The 12,193-nt window shown below is 52.2% G+C and overlaps 1 protein-coding gene across 2 annotated transcripts in view; it reads left to right on the top strand.

Moving 5' to 3' along the window:
- LYST (lysosomal trafficking regulator) overlaps positions 1-12,193 on the top strand; it is a 3,192,287-nt gene that overhangs the window by 2,913,699 nt on the left and 266,395 nt on the right. The gene's annotated exons all lie outside the window — the stretch shown is intronic.

Below are 12,193 nucleotides of genomic sequence, written 5' to 3'. Positions count from 1 at the left end.
GTCCAGCCTCCTTATTTTCGGCCTGTTCATTAGCCTTCGGAGGAAGGGGAGGACTGGGATGGGTCTGAGGATCCTCTCACAGCACAGTGTGAGTTTGAGCCGAACTTGGCAGAGGAGCTGGGGGATGCCAGTGGTCTTGATACATCTCATGATCTTGGCATGCTAACTCCTCCTACCGTGGCTAAGGAGGAGGGTGCAAGTTACGCAGTGCTGTTGTGTAGGGCGTCCGAGGCCCTCCACCTCGAGCGCCCTACAATGGTAATCAGGACTAACCTCCTGACAGAAGTGCTTCGGCCGGTGGCCTCCTCTGCAGAGCCGCTGTTGCCCTTCAATGACGCACTTTCTGACGTTCTTTTGGGCACCTGGTCCTGGCTCAACACAGGGGCTCCTGTGGACAGTAACGTGGCCCAACGCCGTCGCCCGGCTCCGGGTGACCCATTTTCCTCTCCCAACACCCTACCCCTGAGAGCTTGGTTGCCCAAGCCTCTGCCTCCCCGAGCGCATTCCCAAGTGCATTCCCTTCCGCACCTCCGGACAGGGAATCCAAGAAACTGGAGCAGTTTGGGAAGAAGATGTTCTCTTCCGCCGGTTCAGAGTTGCCGTCGGTGAACACCGGATGCCTCTTGGACCGTTATTCCCACTCTGTGTGGGATACAGTAGCGCAGGTGCTGCCTCAGTGTCCATAGGAGGCCCAGACGGTGCTCTCCCAAGCTATTGCTGAAGGGAGAGATGCAGTTAAGTTCATGATTCGTTGTGGCCTTGACACCGCTGACTCGCTTGGCAGAGTGATTTCCACAACAGTGACGCTACGCCGTCACCCCTAGCTGAGGACAACTGGCTTTTCAGGGGATGTCCAGAACACTCTGATGGATATGCCTTTTGATGGTACTAGGGCCTTTCAGCCACGCGCGCACTCCTTCAGCTTCTGCTTTTCTCTCCTTTCTTAGCCAAGGAAGGGGTGACCAACCACGTTCGTTTCAGATCCACTGGCCTGCGCAGCAACAGTGTCAGCGCAGCCGCGGACGTGGGACCCGCCGAGCTGGGTCATGGGGCCAGCCGGCAGGTCAGTCCACCACCACCACTGCCTCCAAACCTTCCTAGTCCTGTGTTTCAGGCTCATCAAACGCCAGTGGGTGGCAGGATTTGCCATCACCTCCCCCACTAGTGCACCGTCACTTCAGACAGGTGGGTTTTACAGATAGTCTGAAGGAGCTACTCCCTCCCCTTCGAGACTACCCCTCCAGCCATGCCACCTCAGTTCCACCGCATGTAGGGAGATCACTTGACACTTCTCCAGCAGGAAGTTGCGGCCCTCTTGGCCAAGGGGGCCATTAAGCGCGTTCCGATGCCAGAATTGGGCTGTGGTTGTTATTCCCACTACTTCCGGGTTCCAAAGAAGGACAAGGGCCTGCGTCCTATCTTAGACCTTCGGAACGTCAACCGCTTCCTCCGGAAGGAGAAGTTCAAGATGCTCACACTTGCTCAGGTCTTGTCTGCCCTAGACCCGCAAGACTGAATGGTAGCGTTTGACTTGCAGGACGCTTACTTTCATATTCCCGTCCTGCCGGCCCACCAGCGTTACCTGCGGATCACGGTTGGCCACAAGCACTTTCTGTTAACCATGCTCCCTTTTGGCCTTACCAGCGCCCCTCCGGTGTTCACGAAAGTGATGGCAGTGGTCGCAGCTCATCTGCGCAGATCAGGGGTTTCAGTCTGCCCCATCTCGATGACTGCTTGTTGAAGACTGGCTCTCCCCAGGCAGTTGTCTCCCACCTCCATAATACTGCCGACTTCCTGCATTTGCTGGGGTTCTCCATCAACGTGCCAAAGTCGCATCTGATTCCCTCTCAGAAGCTCTTCATCGGAGCGGTTCTAGACACGGCGCAGTTTCATTTTTCCTCTGCCAAACCGCAAGTCCGGGACATTCGGGCTATGATTCTGATCTTTCAGCCCTTGTCCTGGGTTTCGGTCAGGATGACTTTGAGACTGCTGGGCCTCATGGCCTCGGGCATCCTGCTGACCAATCATGCCAGATGGGATATGCGGACTCTGCAGTGGGACCTGAAATTCCAGTGGGCGCTGCATCAGGGAAACTGTTCGAGTACGTCCAGATCTCGGATAGCACTGCACGACAATTTCAGTGGTGGCTCATGAACCAGCATTGGGTCAGTGGCAGATCACTCTCCCTTCTCCAACCGGAGCACACATTGGTGATGGATGTGTCCCTCCTGGGATGAGGCGGCCACATGGGAGAGGTGGAGATCAGAGGCCTCTGGTCTCCGGCGGAGTCCAGGCTCCATATCAACCTTCTGGAGCTCCAGGCGATCCTACTTGCACTAAAGGCATTCCTTCCCTCTGTCAAGGGGAGAGTAGTGCAGGTGTTCACAGACAACACCACCGCCATGTGGTACTGCAACACGCTAGGCGTGGTGGGGTCGTGGACCCTATGTCAGGGGTTTGCGTCTCTGGACATGGCTAGAACATTCAGGCATTTCCTTGGTGGTTCAACACTTGGCAGGTTCTTTGAATGCCAGGGTGGACAAACTCAACCGCAGGTGCATGATGGATCACGAATAGCGTCTTCACTTGGAGGTTGCACAAGGTCTCTTTCAACAGTGGGGATTGCCTTGGTTAGATCTGTTCGCCACCGAAGAGAACGCGCAATGTCAGCATTTTTGTGCATTGGAATTTCCAAGTCAGCACTCGCTCGACGATGCTTTTCGTCACAAGTGGAGTTGCGGTCTATTGTATGCCTTTCTGCCTATACCACTTCTACCCAGAGTGCTGAAGAAGATCAGGCGCGACCGGGCCCAAGTCGTTCTTGTGACTCTGAACTGGGCTCGAAGAGTTTGGTATCCGGAGCTACTCAGTATGAGCGTTCAAGTTCAAGGATTTATATAGCGCACTACTCACCCAGAGGGTCTCAAGGCGCTTGGGGGGGGGGGGGGGGTTCATTATCTATCGAACAGCCAGGTTTTAAGTAAGTTCTTTTCTGAAGGAGATGTGGTTCTGTGTAAGGCGGAGGTGAGTGGGGAGTGAGTTCCAGGTCTTGGCCGCCAAGTAGGAGAGGGATCTACCTCCCATGGTGGATCTTTGGATACGCGGAACTGCGGCAAGGGCTTGATTGGAGGATCTTAGTTGGCGGGTGGGTGTGTAGAAGGACAGTCGAGTGTTGAGGCATTCGGGGCCTAGTTTGTAGAGGGCCTTGTGTGCGTGGGTGAGGAGACGAAACGTTATTCTCTTGTTGACGGGAAGCCAGTGGAGGTCTTTCAGGTGGCCGGTAATGTGATCTTGGCGAGGGAAGTCCAAAATGATTCTCGCTGATGCGTTTTGGATGCGTTGGAGTTTTTTCTGTAGTTTGGCTGTGATTCCGGCGTATAGGGTGTTTCCATAGTCCAGTCGACTCGTAACCAGCGCGTGGGTGAGAGTCTTTCTTGTCTCGGGGGGATCCAACGGAAGATTTTTTTGAGCATACGAAGTACGTAGAAGCAGGAGGAAGAGACTGCGTTGACTTGTCTGGTCATCGAGAGTGAGGAGTCAAGGATGAAGCCAAGGTTACGTGCGTGGTCTGTGGGTGTGGGTGCTGTGCCCAGAGCCGAAGGCCACCATGAGTCGTCCCAGGCAGAGGGGGATGATCCTAGGATGAGCACCTCCGTTTTGTCTGAGTTAAGTTTTAGGCGGCTGTTTTTCATCCATTCGGCTACTTCTTTCATGCCTTCGTGAAGATTGGTTTTGGCGGTGTTAGGGTCTTTGGTGAGGGAAAGGATCAGCTGGGTGTCGTCAGCGTAGGAGATGATGTTAAGGTTGTGTTGATGGGCGATGGGTGCGAGTGGACTCATGTAAACGTTGAAGAGGGTGGGACTGAGTGATGATCCTTGTGGTACACCGCAGATGACTTTGGTGGTCTCTGATTTGAATGGGGGAAGTCGGACTCTCTGAGTTCTCCCAGCGAGGAACGAGATGATCCAGTCCAAGGCTTTTCCTTGTATGCCGATGTTGCTGAGGCGTTGTATAAGGATGCTGTGACAGACTGTGTCGAAGGCGGCGGAGAGGTCGAGTGGAATGAGGGCCACTGTTTCTCCGTTGTCCAGTAGTCTTCGGATGTCGTCTGTCGCTGCAATGAGGGCGGTTTCGGTGCGGTGTTTGGCTCGAAAGCCGGACTGAGAGGGATCGAGGGAGTTGTTAGGTTCAAGGAAGGCGGCGAGCTGGCTATTGACGGCTTTCTCAATGACTTTGGTAGGGAATGGGAGGAGGGAAATGGGGCGGTAGTTTTTAAGTTCAGAAGGGTCTGCTGTGGGTTTTTTCAGGAGTGCGCTGAGTTCGGCGTGTTTCCAGCTTTCTGGGAAGGTAGCAGCGTTGAAGGAGCAGTTGATGATATCACGGAGATGGGGTGCGATGATGGAGTCTGCTTTGTTGAAGATGTGGTGGGGACAGGGGTCTGTTGGCGAGCCAGAATGGATGGAGTTCATTAGGCGGATGGTGTCTTCAGTGGTGATTGGGTTCCAGGCGTAGAGGTTGTTAGAGGGCGGTTTAGGTTCGGAGGGGGGTGGAGAGGGTTGTTCGTTGGAAATGTTCTCGAAGCTGTTATGTATGTCGGCAATTTTGTTGTAGAAGAAGGAGGATAACGAATCGCAGAGGTCTTGGGAGGGAGTAATGTCGTTTGAGGCTGCGGTGGGGTTGGTGAATTCTTTGACGATGTTGAAAAGTTCCTTGCTGTTATGGGCGTTGTTGTCGAGTCGATCCTTGAATGCTGATTTCTTGGTGGAGCGAATCAGTTGGTGGTGTTTGCGGGTGGCTGCCTTGAAGGTGGTCATGTTGTCGGTGGTTGGGTTTTTTCTCCATGTTTTCTCTAGAGTACGGCAAAGCTTCTTGGATTTCTTAAGGTCATCGTTGAACCAGGGGGCCTTTTTGTTACCTAATTTGATCTGGTGGTTTTTCAAGGGTGCTAATTCGTCAGCGCTGTGAGTGATCCATTGTTTGAGTTTGGTGGCAGCTTGGTTTGGGTCCAATGAGAGGGCGGGAGGGTTTTGGTTGAGCGATGTGAGGAGTTGGTCGGTGGTGATTTTGTTCCAGTTTCTTCGAGGAATAGGTTGTGGGGGGTTGTGGGTCGAGGTGGTTTTGAAGCTGAAATGAACACAGCTGTGGTCCGTCCAATGGAGAGCTGTGGTGCGATTGAAGGAAATGTGTTTGCTGGAGGTGAAGATTGGGTCTAGCGTATGTCCGGCTACATGGGTGGGGGTGTCGACAAGTTGTTTGAGTCCGAGATTGGCCAGGTTGTCCAGAAGGGTGGTGGTGTTGCTGTCGTTTTTCTTTTCCAGGTGGAAGTTGAGGTCTCCTAGTAGAATGTAGTTCTCGGAGGTGAGGGCATGTGGGCTGATGAAGTCAGTGATGTCTTCGCTGAATTGTTTACGGGTTCCTTGAGGCCTGTAGATGAGGGTGCCTCTAAGTGTGGTCCTAGGGTCGGTGTGGATCTGGAAATGGAGGTGTTTGGCGGTTGCAAGGTTATCGTTGAAGCTGGTCGTGATTTTGATGGTGTTCTTGTGGACGATGGCGATGCCTCCTCCTGTTTGATTGGTGCGGTCTTTTCGGGTGATCTTGTAATTGTCCGGGATGGCTATGGCGATGTCGGGTGCTGATGAGGCGTTCATCCAGGTTTCAGTAAGGAAGGCGACGTCCGGTGAAGCAGTGTCGAGAAGGTCCCAGAGTTCAGTGGCGTGTCTGTGGACCGAGCGGGTGTTCAACAGGATGCACTTCAGGTAGTTAGAGTCTGAGCTGTGTTTGGGGTTAGTGGATTTGGTGTGGGCGTTGATGCAGGTGAACTTGCAGGAGTGGCAAGTGAAGGGACCGTGGGTACGTCCTGGGGTAGCCTGGTAGCATTGTGGTGTGCGTCTGGGGTTAAGGGCTAGGAGGGTGGTGGCGTCATACGTTAGGCGGGTGGAGTGCGGTTTGCGGGGACCAGGGCGTCTGGCGCGGACGGGCGTAGTTGGGCTTACCTTTGGCGCACCTTCGGCGCGCATGGGGCGCGACCGCTGCGCGTGAACGCTGCGCGCAAAAACATCTGTCATAAATGGATGGTGGAGGGGGGGAGGGGCGAGGGAGGGTCAGCTGGGAGGCGGAGGGCGGGGTGGAGGTCCGGGCAGGGAGGCACAATAACAAACTACAAGATGGCAGCAGGCTAGAAACGAAACTGGATTGGGGCAATACCTAGAGAAACAACGCTATGCAATAATACAGTGAAATACATTAATTAAAGGTACAATGCGATTCCACTGACTGCGCGCTTGTTAATTGTAGCGTTGCGGTAATTCAATTCACCCGACAGCAGACAGTCACTACTGCGCGTGTACGAGGCTAAATTAATTAAGTATTAAATTGGCAGCAATGAGAAATATAAAAAGCAATGCGAGGAAGGCAGATAGCAAATGTGAGGCGCTACGATACCACTGCAGTTGGGGCGGGGAGCTGCGTGGGGAGCGACCGCTTCTGGAGGAATCAGGACGGTCACAGAGAAGATGCCGGAGGGTAGGGCCAGTTGAATCAGTGGGAGGGAGGGTCAGCTGGGAGGCGGAGGGCGGGGTGGAGGTCCGGGCAGGGAGGCACAATAACAAACTACAAGATGGCAGCAGGCTAGAACGAAACTGGATTGGGGCAATACCTAGAGAAACAACGCTATGCAATAATACAGTGAAATAAATTAATTAAAGGTACAATGCGATTCCACTGACTGCGCGCTTGTTAATTGTAGCGTTGCGGTAATTCAATTCACCCGACAGCAGACAGTCACTAATGCGCGTGTACGAGGCTAAATTAATTAAGTATTAAATTGGCAGCAATGAGAAATATAAAAAGCAATGCGAGGAAGGCAGATAGCAAATGTGAGGCGCTGCGATACCACTGCAGTCAGGGCGGGGAGCTGCGTGGGGAGCGACCGCTTCTGGAGGAATCAGGACGGATCCCCCGATTCGACTGCCTCTTCGGGAGGATCTTCTGTTGCAGCCGCAGGGGAAGGTCCTCCACGCGAACCTGTCCAGCCTCCAACTCTTTGCATGGTTATTGAGCGGCAACAGTTGATTCCATTTGACTTACCTCCTGAAGTCTGTGATGTCATTCTTGAAGCCAGGCATCCCTCCACTAAATCGGTATATGCCTGCAGGTGGAACAGATTTGTGGCATGGTGCACAGCAAAGGCTGTGGATCCCCTTTCTGCCCCTCTTTCAGAAGTCCTTTTGTTCCTTCTTTCTTTGGCCCGGCAGGGCTCTGCTCCGGGCACTATTAAGGGCTACCTTTCTGCAATTTCTCTCTTTATCAGGCTCCCTGATCAGCACTCTCTTTTCATGTTCCCTGTTGTAAATAGATTTCTCAAAGGCGTTTCTCACCTTTTCCCTCCTATTCTTTTTGTGATGCCGCAGTGGGACTTGAATCTGGTTCTTACCTATTTGATGTGCGCTCCCTTTAAGCCGCTTCACAACTGTCCTCTTCGTTTACTAACTTTAAAGACTGTTTTCCATGTTGCCATCAACTCCGCTAGTCGTTTGAGTGAGCTCCAGGCTCTTTCCTGTAAACCTCCTTTTCTGTCAGTTCATCCGGACAAGGTAGTGCTCCACGCTCATCCTTCCTTTTTGCCAAAGGTTGTTACTTCCTTCCATATCGTGCAAAGTATCACCTTGCCCACTTTCTTTCCGCCTCCGCACCCTTCCAGAGAGGAAGAGAGGCTCCACTGTCTGGACCAAAAACGTGCACTCTCGTTTTACTTGAATCGCACACAACAGTTCCGGGTAGATGACCAGGTCTTTGTTGGCTACGCAGGTGCCAAGAAAGGCCGGGCTGTACACAAGAGGGCCATCTCCCACTGGGTCGTCTTGTGTATAAAAGCCTGTTATTCTCTGGCTGAAAAAGAGCCTTCGGTGGGACTGCGCTCCCATTCTACCAGGGCGACAGCAGCTACTACTGCACTGGGACGTGGTGTCCCCCTGCAAGACATCTGTCAGGCAGCCACGTGGGCCTTGCTGCACACTTTTACTAAGCATTATTGCCTTGACAGCCAAGACCAGAGAGACTGCTTCTTTGGCTGTTCTGTTCTCCGTGACTTTCTGGTGTGATCTTGGTTCGCAGACCCACCACCAGGGTTGGTATTGCTGGCTTATCTATTCTAAGGTACGGAATCTATCACTTACGTGTCTCTTTCAGATGCACAAGTTACTTACCTTCGGTAACGATATATCTGTAAGAGACATTAGATTTTTTGCCTTGTGTTTAGCTGGTTTTCGACTTAGTTGGCCTGAGATCCTGCTAATCAGGGCCCCAGGCTATCTGCTCCCTCTATAAAATGGACTCCATGTACCTTAGGTACATACCTAATTGGATATTGGGTCACTCTTGTGAGTCCCTGTATAGTGTACCATAGGTACCCAGGGCATAGGTGCACCCAAGCCTACCAGGGGCTGCAGCATATCTTTTGCCACCCTGGCTCGCCATCCAAACTGACACAACTGGCTGATCACTCAGCTGGGGCAAGGTTGTGTAATCACCCCTTGCTTAGATATAGTATTCCTTTATCTAACCTTATATATAGACACATATGCACCTATAAGTCCCCCGATTGATCAGCCTAGGCTAGTGGAACTGATGAGTCGTGTGAAGTCTGGTTCACCTAATGATTGCTGCCCCCCTTACATCCTAAAGGACGTTTTCTCAGCACTTCCGCTAGGCATTCGCTCCCTCTTGAATGAGTCCCTAGTAAAGGGAAGGGTCCCCACTACTTTTAAAAATGCTACGCTGGTCCCGTTAATTAAAAAACCGGGGGCCGATCCGGCTAATCTTTCTAATTACTGGCCCATATCCCTTCTTCCATTTGGTGCTAAGATCTTGGAAGCCCATGTGGCAAGCTGCATCTCTAATTTCATTGAAACATCAGATTATTTGGAGCCCAACCAAGCCGGTTTCCGCCAGGTGCACTCAACTGAAGCCGTGATTCTCACAGTTCTGGACACTATGAGGGCCAACGCCGATAGGGGTATACATCAGGCCTTGGTGCTCCTGGACCTGTCGGCAGCGTTCGACACGGTGGATCACACCATCTTACTACACCGTGTCGAACAGGCTGGTCTGGCTCGGCTCGGCTCGGCTCTCAGTTGGGTGAAATCATTCCTGAGCAATCGGACCCAGGCAGTCAAACTTGGGGACTTTACCGCGCCCAAATTGTTTACCACCTGTGGCGTCCCGCAAGGTTCGTCACTGTCTCCCCTCCTGTTCAATTTATATCTCAAACCCCTCTTACATTCTTTGAAGAACAGGAGGGTAACGATTTACAACTACGCTGATGACCTGCAGTTAATTTTCCCACTGGACTCTATTGACTCTGTCATGGAATTCCAGGCGACCATGCTGCACATTCAACGGTGGATGGAGTGGAACCATCTAAAACTCAACCCAGGGAAGACTGAGTTAGTACTCCCGGGCAAAAGTTCGATCAGCTGGGGCCCTCACTACTGGCCGTCAACAATGGGATCTCCTCCCTCCCCCTCTCTCTCGGTGAAAAGTCTCGGGATCACTATCAACTCTGATCTCTCTCTTAAAGGCCAGGTGGGAGCTGTAATTTCCTCCAGCTTCCATCAACTGCGCAAAATTAGAAAAATCGCTCATCTGCTCACCCACTCCGCACTCATTCAAGTGGTACTTGCCCTGGTCGTGTCCCGATTAGACTTTTCTAATTCTATCTACTTAGGTCTCCCCTTGTTTTTGTCTAAATGCCTACAAATTGTGCAAAATGAAGCTGCCAGGTTGATCTTCAAACACAGCGGTGGGAGATCGGCAAAACCATTGCTGGCTATTCTCCACTGGTTACCCGGAGCCCAACGGGTCATATTCAAAGTAGGATGTTTGGCTTTTAAGGCTCTTTACGGGAAAAGCCCCATGTTCATCAATAATCTAATTGTCAAGCATGAGCCTACCCGCAATCTTCGATCTGCCCATCTGTCCCTTCTTACCCTTCCCTCCTTCAAACGGAAGCGTCAGGGAGGGTGCCGATTTGCTTATCTTGCCCCAAAGGTGTGGAACTCTTTCCCTCTGTCGCTCAGGAAATGTACTAATCTTATGGAGTTTCGGGGAGCCTTGAAGACCTGGCTATTCAAGCAAGCTTCTGGATAGGTTATCTGCTTTTCAATCTCTCCTCTCCTCACCGTCAGCGCCATGAAGCCCCTGGGTGCCCGTGCGCTTAAAAAATTTAGAATAACATAAGTCACTCCTATGGCAGGCCTTAACAATCCTGAAGGCAGAGTGCTTGGTTTTATATGAGATGAGGCTCTAGCATGAGCTGAGCCTGTCTGCAGCTTTCGGAACCATGTCCTTATAGCCGTTCTAGGATATAGCCATACCATATACTCTTAAGTGCATTATGAACCTCGCGGTTAAATGCTAACTTTGGTTTGGCTTTATCAAAACATGTCGTGTAAGGTGGCATACGCTTTGGAATACTACCCCCTCGCCAGTTCTGGCGACGGGGGTAGCATTTCACCCTTCTAGAGGGAGAAGACATGTTGTTCCTACTAATCCCGGTTAAAGTTAACCAGAGCCTCAGCAACACAAAATGGACGCTGCTGCCACAGACACAAGTCTGACCTCCTGCTGCTGGGAGCCCTTCCAGAGAGGGAGGCTTGGACAATAGGTTTCCTGTCTTGGGAGGTGCTAGCACCAACCCAGACAGGCTATAGTGTATTGGGGCAGGGAGGGCTGAATGCAATGAGACACTGCCTGGGACACACAAGGTGTCCCATGCATAGTCCAGTTCAAACCGATGCTGGGGCACTCCAGCCCCAGCTCTGGTGCGAAACTGGACAAAGGGAAAGGGGTGTAACCACCCCCTTCCTGGGTCCCACCCATAGGAGGGACCTAGCAGGTAATCCAGCCCCTAAATTTGGTATATAGGTAGGAGCTGAGTCCCAAGACTTTAGATTTATCCTCACTGAAACTCTGAAACGAAACTCTGGACCTTTGACGATCTACTTTGCAAGAAGACGACTGAAGAATCTCCCTTGTGGTCAAGGAGTGACCACCCTGTGCAAGCAGGCACCATCAAGCGATCAACGGTTTGCTTTGTCGACGCTCCTGCCGGAGCCCGAGCACAGAGCCTGACAAGACCCGGACTTCCAGACTTCACACAGCCCGATCCACAGTCACAGCAGAGCTGAGACCTGTGGAGGCGACGAGAGACGTGGGACGGGCCATCTTGAAAAGCCAGCGAATTGCTTTCCGTGCAACTTCTGAGGCACCCTCGAAGTTGTGCATTGGGGATTGAGAAGCCCCAGTCCCGAGCACCAACTGCACCGAAGATCAGCCCTCCACACTCCACGAGTTCTGCGTGGGGCCCTTCTGCATTTTCCTGCTCGACGCGTCTGTCCAGTCACTTGTCCGTTGGCTAGAGGCCTCTGTGACAACGAAACCTTTGATTTACAATGCTGGTCTGGTTGCTCCAGACTGGCCCCTGCTTCCCTGAAAAGGAGAAGCCCATCAGACCTTGCTGGTCTGATCAAGAAGCCATCTTCGATTCCGGCGTGGGTTGCCTTTGCCAAGGCTTGTTGACTCCAACCCGGAAGCTGACACCGCCCACAGCGAGAGCCTTTGTGGGACAGTCCGTATCTAGCTCCTGGTCACACCTCCTGGTCCACGTGGCTGCAGAGACAAGCTTCACAGCATCACCTGATTGCTTCGCGACTTCGCCTGGTTCCTTCCTGGTTCCTTCCTAATCACTGGCTAGTGACCCAGACTCTGTCCCCTCTGCTTTCAGGTACTCTTCATCCTCGATCTGTCCTTGGATCCAACCGGACACTTCTCTTCTGGTCGCCTGCAGCATCTTTCTCCAAGGCTCCATAGGAATCAGCAACGAAACCCGACACACTTTGGCACCTATGCATCCGCTTCCTGTGGGTGAGGTAACACGAGTATTTCGGTACTCCTGTGGGTATTGACTATCCTTGTGTCATAGTTTCAAGTAGCTTTTCGCTAGTCCATCCGGAAGTGTCCTAAAAAAACTAGTTTCCATTTCTTTCGTTCCCATTCTAACTCTATGTTAACTTGCGTGCGTGTAAAGACACTGCACGCGCATCCCGTGGGCCTCCTGCTCCCTATCCTTTGGTAGTACAGCGTAGCCTGAGGTTCCTTAATTTTGACTCCATCTTACATTTATCGTCATTTTATG

The sequence above is a fragment of the Lissotriton helveticus genome, chromosome 6 (genome assembly GCF_964261635.1).
Source record: "Lissotriton helveticus chromosome 6, aLisHel1.1, whole genome shotgun sequence".
In the NCBI taxonomy this organism is placed as follows: domain Eukaryota; kingdom Metazoa; phylum Chordata; class Amphibia; order Caudata; family Salamandridae; genus Lissotriton; species Lissotriton helveticus.
Note: the sequence above shows the minus strand (reverse complement) of the source record. Positions and strands in the feature narration are given on the sequence as shown.